Here is a 14,214-nt window from a genome sequence, read left to right as displayed (position 1 = left end):
TGCGCTGGAACTTGCTGATGAGGAGGCAGAAGTCATCGTCGCCCAGTGTCTCCAGCTGCTCATCTGAAACAGAAGGCAAAGAGGCAAGAGAAAAGCCAAGAGCAGAGTTAGCGTTAGAGCTCGATCCACCACCTGGGCCAGTCACAAGAGCAACGCTCTTGGAAGGAGGGGCACCATTGAGCTTGGCTCGTGTCTGGTTATCCACCTCTGTGGCCTTGAGCTTGCTAAAAAGCTCGTTCATGGTTAGAGTCTCATAGCCTGCAGACTCAATGATCGTGTGTCACCTTGAGATCCCACACAGAGCGGTCAAGTGCGTAGAGCAACTTGAGAGCCTTCTCGTGCTCTGTGTACTCAAGGGCACCAGCAGATCTGTTCGCATTGACTTTGTTCACAATCGACTGAAAACGACTAAACATCAAGTCAATGCTCTCACCCGGCTCCTGTGTGAAGTTCTCATACTCATGCCGGTGAGTCTCGAACAGTCTGGCCTTTACCTGAGGTGTACCCTCGTGGTAGTTCTCAAGGCACGTCCAAATCTTGTGAGCTTTCTGAAAACCCTGGACACGTGAGAACTCCGCACGAGAAACACCAGCGAACAAGGCATTGACAGCCTTGGCGTTAGCCTCGTGCTGGGTCACCTGGAGAGGTGTAGCCCGAACAGCAAGCACCTCGTAAAGCTGGTTCCTGGTAATTTCCCAGACATCGGCTCCCATGCTCTGCAGGAAGGCTCTCATGTGAACCTTCCAGTAGGCATAATCCTCACCGAAAAACACCGGGATCTTACCAAGACTCGCCATGGTCGCCGAGTGGTTTTCGAACCGGTTAAGGTACTGAAAACCTCAACCGAGCTCTGATACCAATTGAGGGACCGAAGCCGGCGACCAGAGGGGGGGTGAATGGGAGCCGATCAAAATTTCTTTCAAAATTCAAACCGTCGGCCTATGTCCCAAAAATACCGAAGCCCTCAAGCGTTCTGACCAAAGTTTAGAATAGCTATGGAAAAGCTAAACCAACACAAAAGGCCTCGAACGAGCGAGCGAAACCACGAAGCAAATCGGAAGCGAATTGGGAAAGTTGCAGAACTGATCTGCCTAGACCGGTCTGACCGGTGCGCTGGACCGGTCTGACCGGTCTCGGCTGTTCAGAAACTAGCAGACCGGTCTGACCGGTGGCACCCAGAAAATACCCGAAACCTTGGATTCAAACGATGAATCTCAACCAAACGACCACGAAAACCAATGAAACTTGGGGGATAGCTTCACCCCTACCCCGTGAACATATCCCCAAAAGAGCTGGTCCTAAAGATCAACGAATCTTGAGAATTATGAGGGAGATCAAGAGGGATTGGGGTTTTCTCAGGAACTCAAGAAATCCAATTCAAAAAGCTCGTGATTCCAGAGGGTTTAGGACAGGGTTAGAAGCACGGGAATCACAGCAAAGAACTCGTAGCCTCCTCGCAATCAAGTGCACCAAAAACAAAATCGAAATCCATCACACAATGGCACAAAACGAGGAGATGGGATTGATTCAAAAAGCCCAGAGGGCACTAGGAGGTTAGGGCCTCCTTTCCCAATCAAATCCACACAAGGTCTCACAAATCCATCAACCAAATCTATTCTAAAGAGATGTACAGAGGGAGGGGAACACAGGGGCGGCGACCTAGGAGATAGAACAATTCACGGACACAATACGAAAGCCGTCCTTAACCTAATACAAGTGAAGGGGTATTTATACCCGCGGGACCGGTCAGACCGGTACGCTGGACCGGTCAGACCGGTTGGTTAGACCGGTCAGACTGGTGCCAGGGACCGGTCAGACCGGTTGGCCTGCAGCACCCCCTGTACACGATCTCATCCGACGGCCGAGGTTCTTTCTTCGAAACGAAGTCTTCTCCGCCATGCCGCCGTCTTGATGAAGATACAGTCCGCGGTTTTGGAGGGTCCGCGAAACCCGGGTAGGTGGCCGGTTTTGAGAAAACCGCCAAAACCTCACGCGCGGGAAGATTCCCGCCTCCACGCCGTGGCCCTAGACGCCGTTCCCACCTCGGCCTTCTGACGGCCCTAGACGCCGCCCGACGCCCGTCACCTCCTCGCCCGCAGCGAGGCCCTAGACGCCGTCGACGCCCGTCGCCTCCGTCAGTCCCGAGACCGACGCCCATGCCTCCACAACTCGGCGTCTTCAACCGCCGTCCGCCTCCTTGGTTTTGTGGCTCAAACTAAGAAACCCGCTTTCCGTTGCCGCTTGCGCCCTCGATCCAAGAGTGGACGCCACAGCTGCCGCCCGGTCCGAGCTCCGGTCCCGGGTGCCCTTCACCACTGTCCACCGCACGGTCCATCGACCACAGCACCTCCACGGCAGCTCCCCGTCAACACTCGATGCCCGTGTACCTGCAATCCAAAGACCAAGCGCACGATCACACCGCACGGTTTACAATTCACTCATCACAAGCAGGATAGAGTACTCAACATTCCTCAGTGGAGTACTGCAATCATGATTAACAGTTCCAGTTGATGAGCATTGATCCAAGCAAAACACATCTGGGAATCTATCCAGCTTATGCCAAGGGAATCGTCTCAGGGAAGGAACGCCCCTGAGAAGCAATCGCCTAAGCTGGGGTAGATTAGGGATGTTGTCTGGTAGCTCCTTGATAGCCATAGCAGATAGATCGAGCTCCTCCAAAGCATCAACTTCCTTAATGTCCACGGATTCTAGCTTACTACATCAGTGCAATTACAATCGCTTTATATGTGGTGTACCAACCAATGAGAATGAATGAAGGGTAACATGCCCATCAAATGCCATCTCTGTTAATCTAGAGAATGAAATGAATTTCTTGTTGTCTATTATCTCAAGTTTTGTTAGAGTAGACAATGCAAGAGCCGAGAGTGGCAGCTCCTCAAGGTTGGAGCATTTGACAAGCAGAAGCTCTTTTACAGTAGGAATGCTATGGAAGAAGTTGCACTCACAACCGGAGACCACAAGTTCGCCGTGTGCCCGAGGCACACGTCGAAGACTTCGCCGACAGTGGCCGACGGTAAAGCGCCGACGGCAGCCACGGGGACGGCAAAGACCTTGTTTGCCATGTGCCAAAAGTCGGACACACGGCACACCTTTTCGCCATGTGTATATATAGGCGGAGGGCGAAAAAAAGCGGGCAGACGCCGTCATGGCCAGCTGACGGTGTCGGTGGCTGTTCGCCGTGTGCCCGGGCGGCAGGCACACAGCAACATTCCAAGATTCGCCGTGTGCCCGGTCGGCAGGCACACGGCAACGCTGCCAGATTCACCGTGTGCCCGGATGACAGGCACACGGCAAAGCTGCCAGATTCGCCGTGTGCCCTTAGCAAGGGCACACGGCGAACTATGGTCAGTTCGCCATGTACATGGCCTAGGCACACGGCAGTGGTCAGTTTGCCGTGTGCCTAGTCCCTGGCACACGGCAAAGTGACCAAACAAATCCTTTTTTTATTTTTCACGTATAAAGGACCCCATATCACAACATACATATCACAGGCATTACATATCACATATATATCACAACAAACATCACAGGCACTATATATCACAATATATATATCACAACAAGCCACAAATAACTTCAAACACATCCAGAAGTCCAATGCAAAGTCCTGCAAGTTCACAACATATCCAGAAGTTCACAAATACATATCCAGAAGTTCACAAGTCCATAAATATTGAAATAAACTAGTTTATGGCTGCGGTGGGCCGTCGAATAGTGGTGGGCCACCGAACTAAGGTGGGAACAACTGCTGTGGAAGCATCGGTGAGATGCCCGGCGACAAGTCTGGCGTATTCGATGCCACCGATAGATTCTGCAAAAAAATATAAGACAATAAATTATAGGTGAGACAAAAACCAAGTTCTCAAGTTATAATCTAAACAAGTCTAAATATGTAGGTCCCCTAAATTGTTAAGTGAGTAATGTAAGTCACAATCTCTAAGTATAAAGTTCTCTAAATATCTAATACTTCAAAAGAAACTAAAGGGTTTTCAAGATACTCACCGGAGGAGTAGTAGGAGCAGGAGCCACAGGGAAGGCTGGGATGGGATTACCCATTTGGACAGAAAGACTTCGAATGTAGTTGTATATCTGAGCCATCTCGGCTGCCTGCTTCTACTCGTTCTCTTGTCGTATCCTCCTCTCTTCGGCCAACGCCGCCTCGTACGCCGCCTGTTGTGCTTGCATTTGGTGCTACAATAGTTCATGACAATGTTACAATGCAAAGCAAATATATGTACAAAACAAAAGAACTATGAATAAATAAGAAATAACCTGAAGTTCCTGCACTTGGAGCTGCGACGCGGACAGCCGTGGGCGTATGGCCGGGCTATTGGCCGTGCTCCTCGCTCGAATCTGGGAGAGGGTGGGAGTGCTGGCCGTGTCTACAAGGCCATCGCCAATGTAGTAGTGCCCATGTTTCTTGCCTCCTCCCACCCTCATAATGACTTCTCCATCAAGGGGTTGGGTCCTCGGATCCCAGTCTGGCCCATGGACCTGTCTTCCCATTTCTGTGTATGCCTGGATACGACTATGGATGGACGGGTTACTGTACGCCGAGGGCGGGTCGTCAGGGTTGTAGGCGACGTTGGATGTCTCCTTGCCCTTATGGGCTAGAGCCCATCCCACGAATGGTTAGCACTCCTGGCCTTCATGTGAGGACGACTGCGAAAAAGGAAGAAGTTGATTACAAATTATGCTGAACTGAACGTTAGATTAGAGAAATGAGTCTATGTAGTGTGTACCCATCTAGCCCTATACTCATCGTTGTTGAGGCTGCCTTGATGGGGCGCTGGACCTGGCATCAGCAATCGCCGCTGCCGGCCAGCGTCGTGCAAAGCCTGCCACTCGGGGTCGAACCACTTGTCCACTATGCGCTCCCAGCACACAGTGTCATTACGACACCACCCCGCAGGAACCTACACGTGATCAAATGCATGACATATAAAAATAGAGACATTTAATGATGTTTTTCATCTTACAATAAATTTGAACTTACCTGTAAATATTGCTCTCGGGTCAGCTTCAAATCCCTCGCCTCAGTCTTCCCGATCTTCTGCTCTAGGAAATGTGCACAATAGTTGATGACGCACTGGACTTGCGCCTCATAATGCATGTCCTTCACGAGTTTAACTCATCGATTGTGAGCCACAATCGCCGCCCGCTCCTCGTATCCCTCGTCACACCTGTAAAAATCCTGCATATAAAGACGATGGATCATGTCATTATTAACAAAATGTTCAATGAATGTGATGTATTGACCATTTTTTGCCGGGGAAAACTTACCCAGAGCTCGGCCTTTACCCGCTCCACCTTGTTCTCAAAGGCTCTGCCGCTCCGATCCAACTGATCATTGTTGGCGGCGATGTAGTGGTCCCACGTCCAGGCCGGCTCGTACCGTCCTTGATAGTGGACCAGGCCTGGGAAGTGGTCCCTGCACAAAAGATCCAGGATGCCGTTGACCTTGCATTTGTGAGCACCACCACTGAGGACAGTCCAACTCCTGCAAAAGTGATTAAGAGAAAATATTAGTTTGTACCGTGATTTTCGAGTTAGGAAATGAAAAAGTAGTAATAACATGTCAAATTACTTACATATCCCCGCTCGGTCAAATCAGCGGGCGCAAGGCAACAGGTATCGGCCTATCTGGGAGTCGCGAAGGACCTCGCAACCAGGCAGTCGGCGTAGAGGTATCCTCGGCCGTGTCCTCATCAGACAACTCCCCCTCCTCCTCCTGCGCATCCGCTTGCCACTCCTCCTCCGCCCGCTCCTGCTCCTGGTCCTGGGCAGGCTCCTCCTCCTCCTCCTCCTCCTCCTGAGACGGCGGTACAGGCGAAGGCTCTCGACGCCTCCTGCCTCCACCCTTCCCTCGACCCCTCTTGGGTCCACCCTTCCCTTGACCCTTGCCTCGCCCCAACCTGGAACTCCTATCGGAGCCCTCACCAGCATCCGAGTGTGGCATCATTCTTCTGTACAGTGAGGCGACCGATCGTTGAAGTCCGCCGCCCGCCATCTTTCCTCAATCACCTGCAATTAAATATAGTAAACCAATCAGCACATATATACAAAAGGATCTTATAAAGAGAAAGAAAATAAATGCGACATAATTAGAAAGTAACATTAATAAATCAATTAGTACAGATCATACATGTATTAGAAATAATCATCTTCATCGGGATTAGCTGGATCATATGTCTCATCATCACTATCACGCAAGTCGAGAAGTTCAAGCCCGTGCTCTAATGGTAGAATTTCATCCTCATTGTCATTGCCTAATTGTAATCGCTCAAGTAATTCTAGGTCCTTCGCATTACGAACCTCCTCACCAGCGTCCTCGTCATCAACCATTTCATCATCGTGTACTTCCATTTCAATCACTCCGGTTAAGTCTATCTCAAAATGTTCTTCAAGCCCACCTTCTTGAAAGAATTCCCCGTCATATGTGTTTGGGTCTATGTTGTAATCCTCATTATTTGGAATAGGTACTCTACCGTGTGGTGATACCTTGTACACAACGTCCCAACCCATAAGGTGATCGTCAGTTTTGCACGGATATGAGAGATAATAAACTTGCCTGGCTTGTTGAGCCACAATATACACATCGTCTCCTGGATACACTGATGACTGGCGAATTTCGACTAGGCTGAGATGAGGGGTCCATCGCACTTCGTGAGGATCAAACCAATGGCATTTGAATATGACAGGCTTAAGAGGTTTGCAACTATGAAATGTGAGTTCATAGATTTCTTCAATTATGCCATAATACTCGACCCCATCAAGGGATGTCGTACAAACTCCGAAATTTGTTGTTCTTCGATTGGGCCAACTCTGCTCGTGGCTTCTTGTGTGAAAGTTCCATTAACGTCATAACCGGAATATGACAAGATCCTATAGGCACAACCGTTGGCAACTTGTCTCAACTCGGGACACATAGACGCGTCATTTTGGGCCTACTGGTAGAAGCACGATGATTTGTCATACTATTCGCACGGATAAGAAACTTCAAATGTCTAACAAGCATGATTGTTTGTTATACCTTGTGCTTGAACCAAGAAATGAAATCAGGGGCTCTTTGTCCCGCACCGGATTTAAGAAGGACGTCAACTTCCTGCGGGGTTGGATCTCTTCGGCGACGCCAGAATTGTTGAGTAAATTCCCTATATAAATGAGAGGTAAAGGGGGTTGGATGCAGAATAGTTAATACTCGAGGAAATAGTTTGTTGAGAACTTACTGTATGTACGGCTCGACTTCCACTAGGTTCGTCAACACATACATCATGATAGTGCGCAACTCTTCATTGAGCAAGGCCTTAGGAGTCGCACCACTTGCACTTCCATGTTGACCTTTGAATAGGCTGAGGTTCGTTTCATTTTCGGCTTCATTGTAACGAGTGAGTGGATTGTGCACGCTTGGAAGGGTTTCACTATAGTATTTTGTTGTGTAGTTCGAGATCTCATCCAGAATGTATGCTTCTGCAATGGAATCTTCTATTTTGCATTTATTTTTGCATTTGATTCGAAGGATTTTTTGTTGTCTCTCAATCGAGTAGCACCAATGTCCCTGAACAGGCCCCCCCATCCGTGCCTCATACGGGAGGTGCAAAATCATATGCTGCATCGGATTGAAGAAGCCGGGTGGAAAGATTTTCTCCAACTTACAAAGCAACACAGGGCCAATTTTTCCATTTGTTCAACTACAGCCCGAGACAACTCCTTAGCACATAGCTAGCGGAAGAAATTGCTTAACTTCGCAAGCACTTGCCAGACATGGTCAGGGAGATAGCCTCGAACCATTACCGGAAGAAGCCGCTCAATCCATATGTGGTAGTCATGACTCTTCAGCCCATCAATTCGCGTAGTACATAAGTTCAACCCTCTCCTTAGATTTGCTGCATACCCATCGGGGAACATTAAAGTCTGGAACCATTCTAGTACTTCTTTCCTTTGGTGCTTCTTCAAGACGAATTCAGCTGCAGGCTTTTTCCATTTCTTACCATCTTTGGGTCGCAGAATATTCAGTTTTGGTCTATCGCATAAACTAGCTTGATCCACTCGGGCCTTAACATTTTCCTTTGTTTTATCAAGAATGTCCATGATGGTACCCCAGAGTGCCTCAGCAATATTTTTTTTCGAGTGCATCATATCAATGTTATGAGGAAGAAGAAGATCATCCATGTAGGAGAGCCTCCACAGGCCCGACTTCTGAGTCCAGGCATGTTCTTCGCCATAACCCACAAAACCACCACCTTCTTTAACCCTCAGCGACTGTAACCACTCACGGACCGCGACACCTGACATCATCTGCGGTGGAGGTTCATCAACCACGACACCTTTCATAAAGTTCTTGATGTCATGTCGGAATGGATGGTCAATAGGAAGGAATTGTCGGTGCTTGTCGAACAAAGAATACTTACCACCCTTCGCCAACTAGATGAACCTCATAGCTGCCTTTCATACTGGGCAAGGGAACTTCCCGTGCACACACCAGCCGCAGAATATCGCATACGCTGGCAAGTCATGCAGGGAGTACATGTACCACACTCGTATTTTGAAGTTTGTCTTTGTAGCTTGGTCATATGTCCATACACCTTCCTCCCAAGCATGGAGCAAATCATCAATAAGAGGCTCCATATACACACTCATATTATCCCCCGGATATCCAGGAATTATCAACGACAAGAACATGTTCTGCCGTTGAAAGATAACTCCTGGGGGGAGGTTGAGGGGGATAACAAACACGGGCCAACAACTGTACGGGGCAGCCGTCATTCCATAAGGATTGAATCCATCTATTGCCAACGCAACACGTACATTTCGAGCCTCCAGAGCTTTCATTGTGTGACGCCTGTTAAAATGTTTCCATGCTTCACCATCGAATGGATGTATCATCTTCTCAGGATGGTAGCGTTTGCCGTTTTTGTGCCATCTCATCTGTTGTGCTGAATCCTCGGTCATGAACAGACATTGGATTCTCGGTATGAATGGAAGGTACCGTATGATTTTCACGGAGATTTTGAGCTGTTTCTTTTGACCATCACCAGAATCTACCTCCAGACTACCAAAAACCATCAACATTTTGTCGAAACCATCTCGACTAATGCCACACTCAGACTTTAGGGCCAGTACGCATGCAATAGCATCGAACTGAGAAACATTGGTATGCTGATGAAGTGGTTTCTGTGCCGCAGACAACATGTCGTAATACTGCTTTGCCATTGGCTCTGGCGGTTCCTCTCTAGGTCCTTCTTTGAAGTGTGCTTCATGAAAGTCTGCTAACATGTCTGCGCAACCGGCATCAGCATCATACTCATCGATGCGTTGTCTGACTACCTCTTCTCTCGCACGATGGGCTTCACCATGGCAGATCCACCGGGTATAGTTTTCCACAAACCCATTTTTGATAATATGTTTACCCATAGTGAGTTGTGATTGATGTATCCTATTTTGACACTTGGTGCTTGGACACGGCATTCTACTCTGTCCTCTATCAAATGCCTTTTCCAAAAGGTCATTGACCTTTAGAGCAAACTCAATATACTCTTGTTCGCTCTGCTAGCCCTTGTACATCCACTCACGGTCATCCATCCTTTAACATACGAGCGAGAAATTTAAAAATCGATTTCATATACACGATATCTAACAAACTCTAATAGGTGAAGATAGGTCCTAATCCCACCCGATGATGCGTAGATGTGGTTGGTTTCCATGATCCTCTCCTAGCCGAGACAGAATTTCGGCAGCACCTCCCCACTACTCTCCAAATACATGTCCTGTCAAGTAGATTGTGTATCCGGAGAACAACAGGGAGGTGATGCCAAAACTCTGGCATGGATCGGAGTTGACCATGAAAACTAACCATATCTACGCACCCTTGGGCTGTCCAAATGACGTGGACAATTCGAAACACATACAGTTCCATATATGCAAAGAGCTACATATTTCGAACCGTATCTCTTTCGAACGGGAGACGCCTAGGTTACGTGAAGCACAAACAAGATAAGTAAATGAAAGTCTGTGATGACTCACTTAACTATCCTGTAAAGTGACGAGTCAAGAACGGTGCCACAACTCTCCTAAAAAAACAACTACATAGTATCAATAATTGAACATTTCAGTTTCAAATTCTGCAAAAATAAAACAGCACAGTGGTCGACAACCAACAAACATGCCTCAGATATGTTCCCATTCATTTGACCTTGAACTTGAAGCATAAGAAACCTAAAATAAATTCATGTCCGCCATTAAACCATGTGACACATCCAGCCCAATCTTAACATCATCGCATCCGAGTTGTTGCTTGGGCATGGATGTGTCACATGGTTTCATGACAACCATGATAAGCATATCCATAGAACAGAAATAACACACTTCGACTAACACTCGTGCTCAAGCTCAAGGTCAATATATATAACATATAACATCACAGGCAATAAATTTTCTATCCAAAATTTGTAACTAATTTCTAATTTAAATGAACAAAGAGAGAGGGGTTGAGAATGCACTCACAGAGGGCGCCGACGACCGGCCGGGACGGGGCAGGGCAGCGGCACAGCCGGGATAGGGCAAGGCAGCAGGGGCCGCGCTGGGACGGGGCTGTGGCAGGGGGGGCCGCGCCAGGGAGAGGCGCACCGGGGCGGGGTGGGCGGCGGGCAGGGTCCGCGCCGGGAGTCCACGCCAAGGCGGGGCCGCGCCTGCGGGCCGCGACATCGGGGCGGGGCCGCGGTGGCGCGTCGGGGCGGGGGTGGCGGGGCAACACCGGTGAGAGTGAGAGAGAGTGTGAGAGAGAGTGAGTGAGTGAGAGAGGCACGCAACGGTCTGAAAGTGCTAAGTGTAGGAGACTTCGCCGTGTGCCAGATCCAGGGCACACTACGAAGTAATGAGTTCGCCGTGTGCCAGATCCCAGGCACACAGCGAACACGGCATTTCTATATTTCATGTGAATGAAACTTGTATTCTTTTAAATTTTTCAATGTCATTTTGGAAATTTGTTTTGAAATTGAAAACAAGACCTTAAAGTTCACTGAAGAACATGAATATAATTTTTTCACTCATGTTAAATCATTATTTCTTGTACTAATAGTTCAAATTCAATTTATATCAATTAAAGTTGTATAAATGCAGTTAATACGTTAAAATTATCAAACAGATCCAAAAAAATGCAAAAAATTAACATGAATTCATTTATGTTCTCTATTGCCTATATAAAAAGTGTAGAAACCAAATTCAAATTTGAACATGTTTGCCCCTACAAACTTAACCGCGTCTTTCTCCGTTACCCAGATCTTCTTCGGTAAAGTTTGAGTTTATAAGCAGCATACGTGACAAACACGTGTGGAACTCCCTCAATTTTTTACCATAGATTCTATGTATGATAGCATAAGAAATCGACAAATCTCATAATTTTCAGACTTCGTTTGAATTTTTTAAAATTTTACAACTATTCGGTTCTACGTTCACGAGAACTTTTGTGAACACCATTTTCGAAATGACAATGTCAACTACGACATGAGGTCTTACTGTGCACTCAGAAACACGAATATCATTTTTCCAAAAAAATTCTTCTATTATTTTATGTACTTGCAGTTCAAAATTTGACTAATCCGAAAAATTTGTTTAACAGATACACAATTTTTATATATAGTGAACATTACGACAAAAATACCAAACTTTAATACAGAGTACCAAGCAATGTCTCTGCAGTGTAGAAAAAATTTCGAGTTTGAAAATTCAAAATTTTCAAACTGTTTGTCGTGTGCCAAGAAAAAGCACACGGCGAAGTGTCTTGTTTGCCGTGTGCCAAGCTGTAGCACACGGCGAAGTGGCATGTTTGCCGTGTGCCCCATGCGGCACACGGCAAAGTTGAGCGCCGTCAACCTCCGTCGCCCCTCAGTCCACCTCCGTTCGCCACCTCCGCACGTGAGTGGCACGTGCACGAGGTTTGCCGTGTGTTTTGAGGACGGCACACGGCAAATATATTAATATGCCGTGTGTTTGGTTTTTGTCGTGTGTTTCTTGGGCTGGCACACGGCAAAAAGACAATTTTGCCGTGTGCTTGGGGTTTGCCGTGTGTTTTATTTTGAGCACACAGCAAAGTCGTTGTTTGCCGTGTGCTCGTCTTTTAGCACACGGCAAACTATTTGGCACACGGCATATTAGCCATTTCCGGTAGTGACTGGAATGTGCTTATATTTGAATAGGAGAGATCGAGATAGAGCAAGTTGAGCTTTTTGTCGCTGTTGTTTGCACAGAGAGTAATTTCAGTATCTGGGAAGCTGAATGGACTTCTGAGGTTATAGCAGCCTGTAAGGGAAAGCAATTGGAGTTTTTGCAGACAACAGATTGAAGGAGGAAGCGACTCTATCGGAGTGTAGGAAATATCAAGAATACGAAGACAAGGGAGCTTGGCCAAGAAATCATCAGATTCAAGCTTCATGAACAACCTCGAGTGTTGCGAGCAATGCCTTATAATAAGTGTGGTCGGGCCGCTGGACCCCTAGCTCAACCAATCTCTGCTTACATGCCATCCTTGGTCGCCCACATGTGAGATCCACTGCATGTGCTCCAACTGAGAGTGATTTCCCTCACAGAGTTCATCGGATGTGAGGGGCTCTACAACAAGGCTATGATATGCTAGGAAGTGTGCAGCAGATATTGTGGCTTCATCATCTTTCGTTGCAGGAGAAAAAGGCAGCTGCAGCAACGAATACTCCCGAAAAGCCTCGAGGATGACATTTCCAAGTTGATATATATCATCACCATAGTACTGACAGTGGTAGCCGTCAGTGTCCTCCCCCATTTTTTCTTGGACACTTGGCTTTATGACAGGAAGGATGCCTTGAGCAGCCCACTGGCGGATCAACACATCTGAGCTAACATCAGCCTGGGCGTCACACTTTGGCGGGTCAACATGGGAACTGCGGGGAATAAGCAGCAGCATGGTGGCGTAGTGAAAGCACTGGACTGCCACATGATGCCAATACTTCTCTCCATGGCTAACCGCAACAGAGATGTACTTGGCCGCTTGTTTCAGGGAATGCAGTGTGAGAATCAATATATTATCCCCAGAAAAGGATTTGATGACTACGTGAGGCTCAACTGGCTTGTTGCTCCTGTCATAGACATCTTGAGAGGTGGTGGATACGATCCAAAAAGAATCATTCCACCAAGCGGCAGGAAGCCATGAGCCCTCTGTCATATCATGAAGTTTGATGGGCTTTATTGGCCTGTCGAGATTCTGAACCACCAGCAGATACTTCTTGGTCAGTAGATTTTGCATTATTTGAGGAGCTATGGAATATTTTAGCTTCCGGGGTGAGACTGTGCCATCCTTCTTCTCCATGTCGTAGGTATAGTACCGCAGCTCAGCGTCTACCATGTCGTATTTATGTTCGAGTAGCCCGAGCTGCTCTGCCACTTTGATATGCAGCATGTCATTAATGTTGAACCGATTGAACCGATTTCCCAGCACTGCTGCTGCATGCTTCATGTCCACCTCTATTACATGGTGAAACGAACATGGCACCATTTATGCCATTTCGAGTGATTTTGGTAATCGAATGACAACACAACACTTGGACTAATATGATTGTTAAGATGACCATTCTCAGGTTTTTAGGTTCAAGTGATGACAAAGCTCTTCAGATCAGGAGCACCAGAAGAACCGATGCCTAAGCATCGGTGCATCCTATGCTTTTCGGAAGAACCGACGCTATGATGATTGGTGCAGGAAGGAATCGAAGCCAAGTCAGCCTATAGGCACCGGTTGAACTGACGGTCCAGAAAAGGGCATCGGTGCATTGGGTGTACTGTGTACCAGAGACGATGTCAAGTGCCCAGGAGAAGTTTCTTCAGCACCGGTTCAACCAACGGCGCATCGGAGTATACCATCGGTGTAATGACGTCAGCACCCAGGAGAAGATCCTTAAGCACCGGATGAACCGGTGATGCTTCGGTACAAAGCATTGGTCCAACCGGTGATCTCTGCGTCAGCTGTCAGGAGTTCAACGGCTACTTCGGGTTATGAGTGACCGGATGAACCGACGCTACCCCTGCAAGAGGCATCGGTTCTTCCGGTGATACGCAGATTTTCTGCTGACCGTTGGAGCAATGGCTACAAGACTTGGTGGCCTATATATACGTCTCACCCCAGCCATTTGAAGCTTGCTGGAGTTGCTGGACATCCCACACACACCCAAG

At 47.7% G+C, this 14,214-nt stretch overlaps 1 protein-coding gene across 1 annotated transcript in view; it reads right to left on the bottom strand.

Annotated features, from left to right (window-relative positions):
* Positions 1–13,466: 13,466 nt before the first annotated feature.
* LOC120683349 overlaps positions 13,467–14,214 on the bottom strand; it is a 199,433-nt gene continuing 198,685 nt past the window's right edge. The window contains exon 5 of the transcript XR_005678777.1: positions 13,467–13,510. The gene's annotated coding sequence lies outside the window, so the exon portion shown is untranslated. The remainder of the gene's footprint in view (positions 13,511–14,214) is intronic.

This window comes from Panicum virgatum, chromosome 7N, assembly GCF_016808335.1.
Source record: "Panicum virgatum strain AP13 chromosome 7N, P.virgatum_v5, whole genome shotgun sequence".
NCBI lineage: Eukaryota > Viridiplantae > Streptophyta > Magnoliopsida > Poales > Poaceae > Panicum > Panicum virgatum.
This window is presented reverse-complemented; position numbering and strand designations above follow the sequence as displayed.